At 42.8% G+C, this 18,763-nt stretch overlaps 1 pseudogene; it reads left to right on the forward strand.

Moving 5' to 3' along the window:
- Window positions 1-3,502: 3,502 nt before the first annotated feature.
- Window positions 3,503-18,763, forward strand: part of LOC132225868 (ubiquitin-conjugating enzyme E2 L3-like) — a 53,212-nt pseudogene continuing 37,951 nt past the window's right edge.

Raw genomic sequence — 18,763 nt, forward strand, 5'->3', positions numbered from 1 at the left:
AGAACTGGAGGATATCCAGGGGAAGATTGGCAGATAGACTTCACCCACATGCCAAAAGCTAAAGGATTTCTATGCCTTCTTATATGGGTAGACACTTTCACTAACTGGGTAGAGGCTTTCCCCTGCAAGACTGAGAAGGCACAGGAGGTAGTCAGGACCCTAATTTCAGAAATTATTCCTCACTTTGGACTGCCACATTCTCTCCAGAGTGATAATGGCCCCTCATTCCGGGCCCAGGTTACCCAAGCAATCTCAAAGGCCATAGGAATAAAATATCATCTCCACTGTACCTGGAGGCCTCAATCCTCTGGGAAGTAGAAAAGGCAAATGACATTCTGAAAAGACATATGCGCAAACTTGTCCAGGAGACCCACCTTCCTTGGCCGCTAGTTTTACACATAGCCCTGCTAAGAATCAGGAATACTCCCCAAGACCTAGGACTTAGTTCCTACAAAATGCTGTATGGCCATCTCTTCCTTACTAATGATCTCTTAATAGACAGAGAAACTACAGCATTAGTACAAGATATTACAGCACTAGCTAAATTCCAGCAGACTTTACAACAGCACTCTGAAGCTAGACCTAGAGATCCCCAGGTTCCAACCCTAACACCTGGAGATCTTGGGCTCATCAAGGCTTTACCTACCCACTCCACCACTATGAAACCGCAATGAGAGGGTCCCTGCCCCATAATTTTATCCACTCCCACTGCAATCAAGGTCAGTGGAGTCGACTCCTGAATACATTTGTCTCGAGTGAAGCTTTGGACACCAGCCCAGGAGGAGAATGAAGCTGTCTTACCATCAACTGAATCACCAGATTCCTACTCATATGAACCTCTAGAGGACCTGAAACTTCTCTTCTGAAGGGATCCTGGGAAGATAACGAGTGCCTGATAAGTACCATACTCTGCTATTTCTAAATACTCAGTATTTTAATCCTTTTTACAATTCTTATTCTGTCTTTTTATAAGTGTCTTCTAAACCCTGGGCTGGTACCTGGAGGAGACCTTCTCTGTCCTTACTGGGATCCAAAAACACCACAAGATACTCCTACTTATAGCCCCTCTCTGTAAACCTGGTATAGTAAATTTCTCAAGCCATACTAGCTCCCCGAATCCCTAACTACTAAGTATATTCAGAGTAAAACGTGTTAAATCTTGGTTTATAGGACAACCTATGCTACCACTATCACCAATCAAAACCACTTCCTCAGGCCTTAGTTTATACTGTTTTATTATTGCCCATCTTTAACCATTGCTTGTTATGTTTCATATTCTCCCATTTAGAAGCCCTAAAGCTACAACTGGTTCTCCACATGGAACAGCAAATGAAGGCGCTGCTACATCCATGTTCCATGGACCCTTAGTAGCCCACTTCTGATGGGACCCTGACTGCCGCCCCAAACTATGACCCCTTTGCCAGCAGAAAGACCCGGCATCCACTGTCCCCAGCAGTAGTTGGGGTTTCCTAATCAGAGGGGGGACTGAAGCAGGAATTTTAGGGGGAATATAGGCAGGATTAGGAAATTTTAGAATTGGGGTCCATGGAAAAAAAACAGGGCCACAGACTGGGAGAAGGCACATTTCCATAACACAAGGAAGACAGGTGCAGTTACATTTCCATAAGACAAGGGAACTAGAAGTAGCCAGGAAAGGTCTATATTTACAAAAAAGAGAAGGAAGCCCTTCATTCAGATGGAAAAGAAGAAAGCCAAGAGGGAAGGAGGGGGGAGAACCTCACATGTCAAAGGGGAATATTGACCAATCAGAGGGGATATCATGCACCAGGATCTGCAGTCTTTATAAGCCATAGGGAAAGGAACCCAGTGGGACTCTTCCCCCTCCCTACATGAGAGTCTGTACTTGTTCTTCAATATATCTCCATCTTTGCTATACCACTTTCTGTCCGTGGACTCATTCTTCGACAAAGAATTCGGGTTCCAGCCCAAAAATTCAGTATCAGTTATAAGTCAACAGTAAGAATCTGAGGAAATGAGCTGAGCAGGCCACCTGAGGAGCTCTTCAAGAGACTTCAGTCATTTCTGTCTCAAAATGAAGCTGAAAGTTGAGGCCTCTACAGAACCAAATAGGAAGAGGCAGAGATGAGCCATCTGCTCACAGAGATGGGGGTGTGGAGATGCACAGGAAATTGGCTTAAGACCAGAGGCTTATGGTGTGTGCCTTGAGCGCCTGATCCCGGCAGGGGGGGTGGGGGGGGGGCACACACACAGAAAAAGTATGAAAGAAAGAGGGGACTGGCCAGGAAGTCAAAGATCTCCAAAGGGAAAATGATACCACTGTAATGAGCCTAGTTGTTGAAGTATGGTAGCAGCCATTTCAGGTGGAAATTGTAGTATAACTCTAACCCTGTTGTTTGGCTTAACAATATAAAAGTTACTTTGATTTTCTAAATTGTATAAGTCATCCCATTCGATTAAATGCCTTATCGATTGAATGACTATCCCATTGATAGTTATCATACTGGTCTTAGAGAGCACATTCTTCTGTACCTGGAAACAGGACAGCACAATTACCCTAAATTGTTTTAGTGGCCACAAGTGGTGCGTTCCAGCTGCCTCGGTGGTCCTGAGACCAGGACAGCACAATTACTCTAAATTGTCCTGACAACTCAGTTGTCGGGAGACCCGAGGGCTCCAGATAATGTGTTTCTATCAACTCAGTGATCCAGAGACCCAAAACTGTAATTTAGATAACATGCCTAAGTTTAACCCAGGTTACCCAAGGACTCTAGATAATGTATTTCTGTCAATTCAGTGACCCCGAGACCCGAAACTGTAATTAACATGCTTAATTCTGCTTCTGTAATTTGCTTTTTTGTGAGCCAGGTGCCACATTCCAAACCCTGGGATGTAATCAATACCTTTGTGATTTTTGCCTATATAAGTCTGGTTTTGCCACGATCTTATTGCTATGAGATTTGGGGATGACCCCTCATAGTCCCGGATTGCAATAAATGTGACTCTTTAATTCGACTTCTTGAGGCGTCCTTCTGTGATTCGCGGGGTACATTACAACATTGTTAAAAAACTGGAAAGGAGCCAAATATTATAGGCATGTTATTTGTGCAGCTTTGCCAAGAAGTTACCTTAAACACATGCCCAATAAAGTCTGGGTAACATAGGGAAAGTATTTGTCTGTCAGTCACACCTGCAAACACAGGAAGATTTGAGAAACTTAAGTTCCTAAAGAAAAGAATTTACTCTCTTGCACTCGTGGTTCACACAGGACTCTTGAACTCTTGTTGCAGGGTGTCCCAGTTGACCCCAAATTCTATTAATTACATATTCTGCCTTAGCCTGGTCAGGACAAGCACAGGTGTCCGAGGGTCAGGATAACAACGTCCCCCTCGGATCTTTAAGGCCTAAGGCAACCGAGCCAAGTCATAAACATCAACACACAGAAACAGAAGTTAGTCTGCCATCACACAGGGGTTTACTACCACTTCCTAGTGGGTCCCAGCACCAGCACGGCCACCCGGCGATGCACACCGACAAGGACGAAGACCAAAACGGGAGCAGCCGTGACTTGGTCTCAGTCTCGGTGGAGCACCTCGGGATCGTCTTGCAGAGTGATGTAGAGTCCTCTCTCGGGCAGGCGACACTGAGTGTCAAAAGTCTGGGGTTTTTATGTGGTTGAGTAAACACGATGGTCCTTATCGGTGGCTGACGGCTGTGGTGTGCTATACTGGTGCAATATGGGTCTAGGGTACAAGTTCTGGGTGTTCACTCATTTGGAAAAGTACATTCGGGTTTTGTGGGTCTCACACTGGGTTACAACTTAATATTGAAATATGGAGGTCATTACATACTAATACAATCATAACTATAACACAGGGGGTGCCACTATCTTGGCCCACATGGCCCACATTCATGTGGACCCCACACAGTGGATTAATGGCGTATAACTAGCCTAATGCTGAACTGGACCCAGCTCCAACATGGAACGGAAACTCTGGACATTGGCTTTTCTTCTAGCTGCACTTCTTCCAGGACTGGAATAAGTGAAATGGGATTTTTGTTTGTTTGTTTTTAATAAATTTTTATTGATTATTACAGAGAGAGAGAGAGAGAGAGAGAAACATCAATGATGAGAGAGAATCATCCATTGGCTACCTTCTGCATGCCCCACACTGGGGATCGAGCCCGAAAACTGGGCATGTGCCTGATAGATCCTCCCTTCCCCCAACTGGTAGGCGGAGTATGACGTAACCTGCAGCCCGGAAATACCTGAGCGACTAACCATGTGCCTTATATGGACTATACATTGGACCACCAATCCACACCTGCCAAATACCCTAAGCCAGTGGTCGGCAAACTCATTAGTCAACAGAACCAAATATCAACAGTACAACGATTGAAATTTCTTTTGAGAGCCAAATTTTTAAAACTGAAACTATATAGGTAGGTACATTGTTATTAACTTAATTAGGGTACTCCTAAGCTGGCCTTTGCTAAAAACGTCCTCAATCTGATTGAGGTACGTTCGCTGAGGTTGACACCCGTCTTGTATACTTGTTTCAGATAGACGAGTGTGGATGGGAGAGTTGGAAGAGGTCGACCTCAGCGAATATACCTCAAAACAATGTACCTCTCCCATGCTGCATATCCCGCGGCCCGCCTGCGCCACATCTCCCGTCGCCCAACCGACCGACACCCCTCACCTCTTCTAAATAGACTGCCCAGGCCGAAAAACGACTTCTGCGCATGGGCCACGAAGTTTCAATCGCACTGTATGTGCACGCCCGCACGTGGTATTTTGTGGAAGAGCCACACTCAAGGAACTAAAGAGCCGCATGTGGCTCGCGGGCCACAGTTTGCCAACCACTGCCCTAAGCCCTTGTTCCTATATGGACCATACATTAAGCCACCAATCAGCATGTGCTGAGTACACTAAGCCCCCATTCCTTCCCATTCCACCCCTCAAAAGGCGTGCCCACCTCTGCACATGCTGCTGTTCTCCCCTTGCAAGACAGCCCGGCAGGTCCTTCTCCTCTAATAAAGCCTGTAGTCCTGGTTTTCGGCCTCTGTCTGATCTTTCAGTGCCCTGACCAAGAATCAAACCATGACCTCCTGGTTCATAGGTAGATGCTCAACCACAGAGCCACACCAGTCAGGCAGAAATGGGATTCTGGAAACCCAAAATCAGTCATCCTCCTGTACAAGTCTCAGAAAATTCTTTTTTGCAAGATATCTTGAGGACCCAACTATGATCACCCAGTGGGAAATGGGATATCCCACTCCCACTAGCCAGACATCCACACATTTCTCTGATAACAAAAGGAAGTGATCCTTTTAGGTAAGAGTATGAACAAACCAGAAGGTCAAAGGGAATAATAATGGAGGACCTGAAGTGGAATTTCTTTCTTATCAGAGTAACAAGGTGGAACAGAGTGGCTTGGGGACAGGGTGGCAGCTTATACTTCTGGTGGCATAACCTCAGGGGGTGTTAGGTTTGATCAAGCAATTGAGTTGATACCCCTCCTGATACTGGCTTTTCAGGTTATTTCACTATAGATATTCCCTTTGCTAAGACCACATTTCACTTGCGGTGACCACATTCCATTATCTCCCCTCTGGGTATGCATAAAGAAGTCTCCGCCCAGAAAAAAAAGCCTGCCAAAAGTCCTTTAAAAGCTGCTGACTCCCATCACTATTTGCTGGAGCCATCCAAGTTTAGCCACCTGGTATGTGGATGATCAAATAAATTCGTAATCCCTCACCATTCTGGTCTCCTGTGTTCCTCCTTTGGCAACCTTCAGGGGGGTACCACTTACATCAACTTGAGGCTAATGGTGCTTCCAGGAGGTATATAGTATGGTGGAGCAATGGAAGTACATATGGGATGGTCAGAGGTCCTACAGAAAAGCTGAGGATGCTTTTGGAGGAATTGAGACTAGCCAGGTATGGCAATGATTCAGATTCACAAAGTCAAACTAAAGTCTCCATTTTCTGGGCCACCAAGGCAAGATGGTGTTATGCCACCTAGCCAACTTGTCACTAGCCTTGGAGGTGTTAGAACTAAAAGCAAAACAAACAAAATTTAAATACAGGGGAAGGAACCAAGATGGCGGCATAGGTAAACACCGGAGATTGCTGCCTCGCACAACCACTTCAAAAATACAACTAAAAGACAGAACAGACATCACCCAGAACCACAGGAAGGCTGGCTGAGGGGAAATTCTACAACTAGAAGGATAGAGAAAAGCATACTGAGACTCAGAGGAGGCGCAGTGCGGAAAATACTAAGGTGTGGAGGTGCGCGTGGAGTGGGCTGGCGGCTGAGGGTGCGGTTGTCTGTTTCAATCAGGAGGGAGTCTCAGGCTCTGGGCTCCAGTTCCAGGTGAGTCTCTAGGGACCCAGACTCCAACAAGAGAAGTGGGACTGTCTGGCATTGGTCGGAACTCGAGGGCAGCTTTCTCTCCGAGGTTTGCAGTGGTTGCTGGGACTCTGAGAGGCAGAGCCTCTGGGGACAGGACTGAGAGCAGCCATAACTGCTCGCTCCGCCTGCCCTGTTGATTCTGTGCGACCCGCCCCGCCCAAGCCCTGCACAGAGGCATTTGCCGGATAGCCTCAGGCAAAGGCTAGATTAGCATCTCCCCAGAGGACAGAAGTTCTCCCACTGCAGACACAGCTGATTCTCACAGCCAGTTGGCCTGGAGGTCAAATCGCCCCCCAGCATTACCTACAACAATCAAAATTTAAAAACTATCAGTGGTCACATGGAAGAAATAATGTTTGTGTGAAGTTAGTCACTGACAGCTATTGATTATGTGGCAGAATATTAGAAACAGATCAGCAGTCCATCAATAGGAGACAGGGTAAGTAAATTATAGTACCCATTTATGGAGTGTTATGCTTTATAGAAATAGATGAAGAACTTTCTCTATGCACTGTAAAAAAAGCATCTCCAAGTGACATTTAATTTTAAAAAGAAAAAAAGCAAGACGCAGAAGTACACAGTATGCTACCTTCAATGTAAGTAGGTGTTATAATGATGTTATGGTCATAAGGAAACCCCTCTAATGTGTGGAAATCATTAATGTGTGAAATGTTTGCTGTGTAAAGACCCCAATACTCTGTAACTTCCAAAATGTGGTGAACGCCCCACTATCTTGATGTGAATTCCCTAACCAGTGGTTGGCACACTCATTAGTCAACAGAGCCAAATATCAACAGTACAACGATTGAAATTTCTTTTGAGAGCCAAATTTTTAAAACTGAAACTATATAGGTAGGTACATTGTTATTAACTTAATTAGGGTACTCCTAAGGCTTAGGAAGAGCCACACTCAAGGGGCCAAAGAGCCACACGTGGCTTGCGAGCCGCAGTTTGCCAGCCATTGCCCTAAGCCCTTACAGCGTAAACACCCTGCTCCTAGCAAAGGCACACCGTCTGGCCCACACTGATAAGACACAAGTTGTTTACTATCGGCTATATAAGCACAAGATTTTTCTCCAGTCATTATCTCCTGCCTGAGAGGAGGACTCCACATCACTCTGTGAGACAAGCCCCTGATTGACTGCTCTGCTGTGTGAGCCTGAACCAACTGTGGCCACCTGTCTGTCTCTGTCTTCGTCATCCGTCTTTCAGTGTGTATCGCCGGGTGGACTTTGCTGGAGCCTAGGACCCACTAGGAATAGGTAAATAAACCCTGTGTAATTGCATACTAATTCTGTCTTGTGTGTTCATGTGTTCCGGTTCAGCTCAGCTGTCTAGACATTGAAGTACCAGGGGATAGGCCATTATCCTGACTCCTGGTCATCTACGTTTGTCCCACTAAGTCTAGACAGATAATTAATTAATTACTTGGGGCATAATTGGGACAGTAGGGAAAAGAATAATGTTCATATTCATACTATGTTTACAAAAACTAACTCTGGAAGAATACACAAGAAACTAAAAATAGTGGTTAGCTGGTAAGGATAGGTGAGGGACAAGGTGGAAAGAATAGGAAGTAAGACTTTTTTCCGTAAGTATTTTTATGTTACTTTGATTTTTTCCCCCAACCATATTATTTATTCATGGTAGGCAGAAGGCTCCCTAAAGATGTCCACAACCTAATCCTTGGACCATGCAACTATGCTGTACTATATAACAAAGGGAAATCTGTAGATATCATTAAAGTCATAGACTTTAAAAATGAGGAGAGAAGAAAAAAGAAATGAGGAGAGACCTGGCCGGTTTTGCTCAGTGGATAGAGCGTCATCGTTGGCCACGGACTGAAGGATCACAGGTTTGATTCTGGGCAAGGGCAAGTACTTCGAGTGCAGGCTCGACCCCCAGCCCCAGGGCCCATGCAGGAGACAACCAATTAATGTATCTCACAGCAATGTTTGTCTCTCTGCCTCTCTCCCTTCTTTCCACTCTCTCTAAAAAATTAATGGAAAAATATCCTTGGGTGAGGATTTTTTAAAAAGAGATTACCCTGAAAAAATAAAAATAAACAAAATAAAATGAAGTTACCCTGGGTAGGCCCAATCTGATCACGTGGGCCCTGACCAGCAGGCACTCTCTCTGGCTAGAGTCAGAGAGATTCAACAGAAGGCAAACATTGGAAGTATTAGATGGACTCGGGTTGCTATTGCTGGAGGGACCACATGGAAAGCCTGGGAAGAAAATAGGCACCTCCTCAGACCACAGATTATCCTACAACTGACAGCAAGCAAGGAAACAGGGATGGCCACAACATGAGTTTAGAAGCAGACTATTCTCCAGAGCCTCCAGGCAGGCACCTTAATTTTGGCTTTGAGAGATGTGAAGCAGAGGACTCAGCTGAGCCCACTGGGTCTTCTAACCTACAGAAATTGTGAGAAAAAAATATGTGCTTTTAGGTTGCTATGTTTGTGGTAATTTGTTACATTAGCAATGGAAAACTATTCAATATTTTAAAAATTACTTTTTTTTATTTGGTGCTCAGAAAATCTCTTGCTTACTTGTATTTTTTGTTCCTTGAATGAAATTTAGACCTTGAGTCAAGAGGCCTGCAAAAAGTCAGGCTCAGTATCATCTACATCAAGTATGTCAAACTCGCAGCCCGAGGGCTGCATGTGGCCCACAACGAATATTTTTGCAGCCCAGCCAATATAACGGTATGTAAGAAATGTTTTAATAAAGATTTCCTAACTTAATTTTTACAATATTCTGTTATACATAATTATTAATAACAAACTATAACGTTCACTAATGACTGATTACTATAAACGTGTTGCATTCATTTCCCTTACACACCTTACGCACAGGCCATTTCTCTCCACTAATACCAGCAGCGAATATTTTAGCAGTCAATTGCCACGCCATTAGTCTTGGACCGACTTGTTTGGTGTGCGCAACAGGAAATATTTCACTTTCAGAGAACAAGAAAAATAGGTTTATTTGCATTACACTTATTAATTTGTGCAGTTATTCAGTGTCTGGTAAGTTAATGTTCAAGAAAAAACAATTTTTATTAAAATGTTCTATTTTATGTTAACAATTACTCATTTATTTCAGCCCTTTGTATTCAGCATGTCTGTATTGAAATAAACCTACGTTTCTATGAAAATTGAAGCTAAAAAAATTGGGTTTTTTGCGGCCCACATAAACTTAAACCTTGTTTATTTGGCCATGTTAGCCTTTGAGTTTGATATGCTTGATCTACATCTTCTAACACCCACTGTTGTTTCTATTGTGTCGATTCCTATCCATGACCCTGATCCATTCTCAAGAGAGTGTTCATGAAAGAATGGAAAAAAATTAAATACTTAGTTACACACACTCAAAGAGATATCACAGTCTATTATTTTGCCCAGGGGTTCTCAAAGTATGGGCCCTGGACCATAATCATCCGCATCAGCTTTAAACTAGTTAAAAATGCAAAATCTCAGACTCTTCCCAGATCTACTAACTAAAAACTCTGAGGGAGGTGCTCAGGTATCTGTGCTTTTACAACCCCCCAAGTAATTCTGATGCATGTTCACAGTTGAGAACCATCATGTGCCCTAGCCTGTTTACCACCTTCCTTTAAATGACTAGGATGCCAGATGGAGTTAGTAGAGGGGGAGAGGGGAAGCATTTCAGAAGGTGGGGAGGGTCCTAGACTTGTCTTTTCAGATCTCCAAGTGGCCACTACGTCTCAAGGGCTTAAGGTAACAACAGAAACTTTCTTGGTGTTGGTTAAGTACAAACATAGTGCTATTGTACCCTGCTAAATTAGATAAACTTGGCGAGTAATGAGGGAGGTGGCAAATTGCCCTTTCAAAGGATCAGCTGTCACACCACACCCGCAGACAGCCAGATAACACACTCTGCCTTGGAGTGTGCACTTTCCCTTTCCATGGAAGACTAGAGACTGTTTCCCTGGCTGGCTGAAATAGTGAAGACTGGCACAGGGCAGAGAGGAGTGGACCAGGGCAGAGCAGAGCTGTCTAGAAGGACAGGGGCCTGGCCTTCCGGCTGCCTCACAATCATGCAGATCCATAGCTGTGCTACATAACTGAGCTGTAACACTACTGAGCTGTTACACAGCTGTGCTGTATCAAATTGAGCTGTTTGCATTGAATTAAGTTTCCTTCTTTGCTGCACCCCAAATTAGGAATTTCTGTTGGTGTTGAATTGATGCCAATAACCATGGGTTAAAGTAATCAAACCTCCTTAAATTCCTAAGAAAAAGGAGCCTCAATCTGAGTTTCTCAAGAAATGCTACTTTGTTATATGAGATGAGATGTACCCTATTGTTTAGACCACTTTTAGTTACACATTCTGTTATTTTAAACCAAAAACAACCTGACAAGAGTATAACAGTCTAATCATGAATCCTGTTGCCAACATTAGGATACTTCCCTGGTTTCCACCATTTGCTCAATTCATTAACCATAGTTGAGGTGGATTTCTCATGTATAAAGCTACATTCAACCATTAAATATTGATGTTTGTTTTTAAATCTCAAGAGGTGAGCTCTTCCTCATCTTACCTCTAGAGTTTATTGTAAATTATATGCCCTAAGAACTGTATTACAAAAGACAATGAGGTTAACCAAGGAAACATATGACAAAGTCACAAACCTTGCCACAGCAGATGCACTTCCACTAGCAATCCTGGATTAAATTAACAAGCAAGCAAAGAAGGTCACTCTGTATAACCAACTAATGGTGGCCAACTCTAAAGACCTATGAAATGGCTTTGTTTGCTGCCAGCCTCCGCCCACTGGTTTGCTTTAATTAGAGAATTAATAGTCCCTTATGTCAGAAGGTCTACAGCTGCTTCAAGCTCACCCCACCCCAACACCTGGGGGAATAGTATTCAGTCACCTTATTGTTGGGGTGTAAAGGGGGCAGCCCCAAGTACTGGCCACTGGCCCATTATTGTGCCTAAAGCTTTACTCATTAACATTAGTTTCCACCTACTGAATACCCACCCATGTGCCTGGTGCCTCTGGCCCATTAGTAGTTTTAATCCCTAAAACTACTCTGATAAATAGGATAATTACAGTGCCCACTTCACAGATAGAGAAACCAAGGCTCAAAGAGTTCAAGTGAATTGCCCAAGACCAAAAGCTGACAAATTGCACAGTTCAATCTGTCTCCAAAGTCTGCCCTTTTCCTTACATCATACTGCACCACTGCCACTCAGATCTAGGACAAGGAGTCAGAACTGTCACCAAGCTATGAGCAACCTGGAACTGCAGCTCAAGGTTATCGGGACAACTGCTTCCTGCACTGGGGCTCTTAAACCAGAATACTAAGCCTAAGCCCACTTCTTAAGCCCCAGTTGGTGAAGAAAAACCATTCTGCGATGGTACATATTCTGAGATTTGTTATAGTCACCTGCCTAGGGAAGGCCCAGGCTGCTCCCAATCCACTTTCTGCCTCCTTTCTGCCTGTCTTCCACCCTGGAAAGAGACTCCCAATGACAGCCTCCATTATTTAGAGCCATGTGTTCTTGCCAAGAAGTTTTCATCAGGATCTAAGCAAATCTTTAAGATCTAACTTTCAGTTTACAGAAAATATACAGATAAAGAAACAAGTTAAATAACATAAAAGGGAAATAATTGGACAAATTCACAATATGAAATATTATACATTGAGAACTGATCTTTCTTTTCAAGAGTCTCTCAATGGATGGTTGTTGGTGCCAGTTCAACACTAATAGGAATCCCCAATTTGGGATGCAGTGAAGGAGGAAACTTTATTTAGTACAAAACAGCTCAATTGTGATATAGCTTGACTGTGAGACAGCATGGCTGTGAGAAGGCCAGGCAGCTCTGCTCTTGCTCTCTGGCCTATCTTGGTCTGCTCCACTCTGCTCCAGCAAGACATCTTTAGTGTTTCAGCTCAGCCAGGAAAGCACAATCCTCAGTCTTCAATGGAAAGGAAAAGTGCACGCCCAAAGCCAGAGGGGAGCTATCTTATATAGATAGAAGTCCCCACACCTGGTTCATGATTGGTCCATCCTCATGCAAATGAGGACTCCAAATTCTCAGTTTGATTAGACCAAAAGGCACTGTCCTGATTGGTCAGACTTGAGCCACTCTGATTAGTTGGTAAATAAGCTGATGGGGATATAGCTGTGTAGCTCCAATTGTATGGGGAAAGCCTCAGTCCTATTGGTTAAAATAAGGTTCCAGGAATCCTATATAATAAAGAGGTAATAAGCAAATTGACTATCACTCCAACACACAAGATGCCCACCCCCATGTGGACACAGATGGCCACCACAAGATGGCCAGCAGGGGAGGGCAGTCGGAAGGGACCAGGCCCGCAGGGGAGGACAGTTGGGGGTGACCAGCCTGCAGGAGAGGGCAGTTGGGGGTGACCAGGCCTTCAGGGGAGCGCAGTTGGTGGTGGCCAGGCCTGCACGGGAGGGCAATTGGGGGCAGCCAGGCCTGCAGGGAGGACAGTTAGGGGTGACCAGGCCAGCAGGGGAGCAGTTAGGCATCGATCAGGCTGGTAGGGGAGTGGTTAGGGGTGATCAGGCAGGCAGGCAGGCGAGCGGTTGGGAGCCAGCAGTCCTAGATTGTGAGAGGCCAGTCGGAAATCCCTGAAGGGGTCCCAGATTGGAGAGAGTGCAGGCTGGTCTGAGGGACACACACACACACACACACACACACACACACACACAGCTGTGAATGAATTTTGTGCACTGGGCCTCTAGTTTTCTTTTTTCTTTTTTTTTTTAATAAAAATTAATATTTTTTTCTTTTATTTTTTTATTTATTTTTTATTGCTTAAAGTATTACAAAGGGTATTACATATGTGTCCATTTCCCGCACCCTCCCGCCCCCGCCACCCTAGACAGTCCCCTAGCCTCCCCTATCCCCCAGTGTCCTATGTCCATTGGTTATGCTTATATGCATGCATACAAGTCCTTTGGTTGATCTCTTACCCCCTACCTCCTGCCCCCCAACCCTCCCCGGCCTTCCCGCTGCAGTTTGACAATCTGTTTGAGGCAGCTCTGCCTCTGTATCTATTATTTTTTTTCCCCTTTTTATTTTTTTATTTTATTTTTTTGTTGTTGTTGGTTTTCCATGAAATTAAATCTTTTTATTTAAGTGAGTCTTTTTTTTTTATTGCTTAAAGTATTACAAAGGGTATTACATATATATCCATTTTATCCCCCCGCCCTAGACAGTCCCCTAGCCTCCCCTATCACCCAGTGTCTTATGTCCATTGGTTATGCTTATATGCATACATACAAGTCCTTTAGTTGATCTCTTACCCCCCTACCTCCTGCCCCCCAACCCTCCCATGCCTTCCCGCTGCAGTTTGACAATCTGTTTGAGGCAGCTCTGCCTCTGTATCTATTATTGTTCAAAAGTTTATAATGGTCTCTATTGTCCATGAATGAGTGAGATCATGTGGTATTTTTCCTTCATTGACTGGCTTATTTCACTTAGCATAATGCTCTCCAGTTCCATCCATGCCGTTGCAAATGGTAAGAGTTCCTTCCTTTTTAGAGCAGCATAGTATTCCATCGTGTAGATGTACCAGTTTTCTAATCCATTCATCTACTGATGGGCACTTAGGCTGTTTCCAGATCTTAGCTATGGTGAATTGTGCTGCTATGAACATAGGGGTGCATATATCCTTTCTGATTGGTGTTTCTGGTTTCTTGGGATATATTCCTAGAAGTGGGATCACAGGGTCAAATGGGAGTTCCATTTGTAGTTTTTTGAGGAAACTCCATACTGTCTTCCATAGTGGCTGCACCAGTCTGCATTCCCACCAGCAGTGCACAAGTGTTCCTTTTTCTCCACATCCTCTCCAGCACTTGTCGTTTGTTGATTTGTTGATGATAGCCAGTCTGACAGGTGTGAGATGGTACCTCATTGCTGTTTTGATTTGCATCTCTCGGATGATTAGTGACTTTGAGCATGTTTTCATATGTCTCTTGGCTTTCTGAATGTCCTCTTTTGAAAGGTGTCTATTTAGGTCCTTTGCCCATTTTTTGATTGGATTGTTTATCTTCCTTTTGTTGAGTTGTATGAGTTCCCTATAAATTTTGGAGATTAGGCCCTTATCAGATATGTCATTGGCAAATATGTTTTCCCACACAGTGGGTTTTCTCGTTGTTTTGTTGATGGTTTCTCTTGTTGTGCAGAAGCTTTTTATTTTGATGTAGTCCCATTTGTTCATTTTTTCTTTAGTTTCAAGTGCCCTAGGAGCTGTATCAGTGAAGAAATTGCTTCGGCATATGTCTGAGATTTTCTTGCCTTTGGATTCTTCTAGAATTTTTATGGTTTCCTGTCATATATTTAAGTCCTCTATCCATTTTGAGTTTATTTTTGTGTATGGTGTAAGTTGGTGGTCTAGTTTCATTTTCTTACATATATCTATCCAATTTTCCCAACACCATTTATTGAAGAGACTATCTTGGCTCCATTGTATGTTCTTGCCTCCTTTGTCAAATATTAATTGAGCATATTGGTTCGGTTCGATTTCTGGGGTCTCTATTCTATTCCATTGATCTATATGCCTATTCTTGTGCCAGTACCAGGCAGTTTTGAGAACAGTGGCTTTGTAATACAACTTGATATCTGGTATTGAGATCCCACCTACTTTGTTCTTTTTCAGGATTGCTGCAGCTATTCGGGGTCTTTTTTTATTCCAGATGAATTTTTGGAAAGTTCGTTATAGATCTCTGAAGTATGCCGTTGGTATTTTAATGGGAAGTGCGTTGAATTTATAGATTGCTTTGGGTAGTATGGACATTTTAATGATGTTGATTCTACCAATCCATGAACACGGTATGTTCTTCCATCTGTTTATGTCTTCCTCTATGTCTTTTTTCAACGTCCTGTAGTTTTCTGAGTAGAGGTCTTTTACCTCTTTAGTTAAGTTTATTCCTAGGTAGCTTAATTTTTTCGGTGCGATGGTAAACGGGATTGTTTTTATAATCTCTCTTTCTGAAAGTTCACTATTGGTGTATAGAAATGCCTCAGATTTCTTGGGGTTAATTTTGTATCCTGCTACATTGCCAAATTCATGTATTAAGTCTAGTAGCTTTTTGATGGAGTCTCTAGGGTTTTGTATGTATAATATCATGTCGTCTGCAAATAAGGACAGTTTTACTTCCTCTTTTCCAATTTGGATGCCTTTTATTTCTTCTTCTTGCCTAATTGCAATGGCTAACACTTTCAGTACTATGTTGAACAGGAGTGGTGAGAGGGGGCATCCCTGTCTTGTTCCTGTTCTTAGGGGAAATGGTGTTAGTTTTTGTCCGTTGAGTATGATGTTGGCTGTGGGCCTATCATATATGGCTTTTATTATGTTGAGGTATGATCCTTCTACTCCCACCTTGCTGAGAGTTTTTATCAAAAAAGGGTGTTGAATTTTGTCAAATGCTTTTTCTGCATCTATTGATATGACCATGTGGTTTTTTTCTTTCAATTTGTTTATGTGATGTATCACGTTTATTGATTTGCGGATATTGTACCATCCTTGCATCCCTGGGATAAATCCTACTTGGTCATGGTGTATGATCTTTCTGATGTACTGCTGGATCCGATTTGCTAAGATTTTGTTGAGGATTTTGGCATCTATGTTCATGAGGGATATTGGCCTGTAATTCTCTTTCATTGTGTTGTCTTTACCTGGTTTTGGTATTAGGGTGATGCTGGCTTCATAGAATGAGCTTGGAAGTGTTCCTTCCTCTTGAATTTTTTGTAGTAGTCTGAGGAGGATAGGTTTTAGTTCTTCCTTGAATGTTTGGTAAAACTCCCCTGTGAAGCCGTCTGGTCCTGGGCTTTTGTTTGATGGAAGCTTTTTGATGACTGCTTCAATTTCTTCCATAGTTATTGGCCTGTTGAGGTTTTTAGATTCTTCCTGATTGAGTTTTGGAATGTTGTATTTTTCTAGGAATTTGTCCATTTCCTCCAGGTTGTCTAGTTTGTTGGAGTAGAGCTGTCCATAGTATTTTTTAACAATCATTTGTATTTCTGTGGGGTCTGTTGTTATTTCGCCTCTATCGTTTCTGATTTTATTTATTTGGGTCCTCTCTCTCTGCTTCTTGGTGAGTCTGGCTAAAGGTTTGTCAATCTTGTTTATCCTTTCAAAGAACCAGCTCTTGGTTTCATTGATTTTCTGTATTGTTTTTTTGGTCTCTATGTCATTTATTTCTGCTCTAATCTTTATTATCTCTTTCCTTCTGCTCACTCTGGGGTTTTCTTGTTGCTCTCTTTCTAATTCTTTGAGTTGTAGAGTTAGATGATTTACTACCATTTTTTCTTGTTTTTTGAGATAGGCCTGTAGAGCTATAAACTTCCCTCTCAGGACTGCTTTCATTGTGTCCCATAGGTTTTGGATTGTTGTGTTTTCATTGTCATTAGTTTCCAGGATGTTTTTAATTTCTTCTTTGATCTCATTGGTAACCCAATCAATATTTAATAGCATGCTATTCAGCTTCCAGGTGTTTGAGTATTTTGGGTTGTTTTTATTGTAGTTTATTTCTAATATTATGCCATCGTGGTCTGCGAAGACGCTTTTTATGATTTCAATCTTCTTGAATTTGGGGATACTTTGCTTGTGACCCAATATATGGTCTATTTTTGAATATGTCTTATGAGCATTTGAGTAGAATGTGTATTCCCTGGCTTTGGGGTGAAGTGTTCTGAAGATGTCTATTAAGTCCATCTGATCTAGTGAGTCATTTAGGATTGCTGTATCTTTGCTGATTGTTTGTTTAGAGGGCTTATCCAGTGCTGTCAGTGGTGTATTAAAGTCTCCTACTATGATTGTATTGTTGTCGATCTCTCCTTTGATATCTTCCAGGAGTTTTTTTATGAATTTGGGTGCTCCTACATTGGGTGCATATATGTTTACCAGGGTTATATCTTCTTGTTGTATTGATCCCTTTAGTATTATGAAGTGGCCTTCCTTATCTCTTGTTATGGCCTTCACTTTGAGGTCTATTTTGTCCGATATAAGTATTGCTACCCCAGCTTTCTTTTCCTTTCCATTTGCCTGAAAGATATTTTTCCATCCTTTCACTTTCAGTCTGTGTGAGTCCCTTCTAATGAGGTGGGTTTCTTGTAGACAGCAGATGTATGGGTCATGTTTTTTTATCCATTCAGCCACTCGGTGTCTTTTGTTTGGAGCATTTAGTCCATTTACGTTTAAAGTTATTATTGAAAGGTACTTGTTTGTAGCCATTTCTTTTTTGGTGTGGCTGTTTTCTTTCTGAGCTTTTTATTTCTTCTTTTTATACCAGTCCCTTTAGCATTCCTTGCATTGCTGGCTTGGTGGTGACAAACTCCCTTAGCCTTTTTCTGTCTGTGAAGCTTCTTATTTCCCCTTCAAGTTTGAATGATAGCCTTGCTGGATAGAGTATTCTTGGATTCAGTCCTTTGCTTTGCATCACTTTGTAAATTTCAGTCCATTCTTTTCTGGCCTGATGTGTTTCTGTTGAGAAATCATTTGACAGTCTAATGGGAGATCCCTTGTATGTGACTTTCCGTCTCTCTCTTGCAGCCTATAAGATTCTCTCTTTGTCCTGAACATTTGCCATGGTGATTATGATGTGTCTTGGTTTGGGTCTTTTCGGGTTCACCTTGTTTGGGACTCTCTGGGCTTGTGTGACTTTTTTCTTCCCCACCTCAGGAAAGTTTTCTGATATTATTTCTTCGAGTAGGTTTTCTAATCCTTGTTCATCCTTCTGTTGTTCTGGTACTCCTATTATTCGTATGTTGTTTCGTTTCATGTTGTCCCAAAGCTCCCTTAGGCTCTCCTCCTGTCTTTTAATTTTTTTCTCCAATTGCAGTACATTTTGGGTGTGTTTTGCTTCCTTGTCTTCTAATTCACTAATTCGGTCCTCTGCTTCTCCTAGTCTACTGTTGATACTTTCAATGGTGTTTTTCATTGCAGCTATATCACTCTTTATTTCTTCTTGGGTCTTACTTAAGTTGTTGATTTTTTTCATCTGTTTCTTCTAGCTTCTTGCATATGTTATTGATTTTTTCCTCCGTCCAGTTTATGAACTCTAGGACCCTTATTCTGAATTCTTTTTCGGTCATGTTGCATGCCTCTGTATCACTTAGCTGCTTTTCTGGCGAGTGTTCTTTTTCTTTCCTTTGGGGGTTTCTTTGTCTACCCATGTTTGATCTCACTGACATATCTAGACGTTGAGTCGTTCAGTGGCTGCTCCCTTGGTGGCAGTGACTCTTGGGCTGTGGTTGCTCTTCAGGCAGTTTCAGTAGCAGCTGCTTCTCAGTTGGCAGCAGCTCCTCTGGTGGGTGCTGTTCACAGCTGTGGTAGCTCTTCTGGCTGGTAG

This window comes from Myotis daubentonii, chromosome 2, assembly GCF_963259705.1.
Source record: "Myotis daubentonii chromosome 2, mMyoDau2.1, whole genome shotgun sequence".
Taxonomy (NCBI): Eukaryota; Metazoa; Chordata; class Mammalia; order Chiroptera; family Vespertilionidae; genus Myotis; species Myotis daubentonii.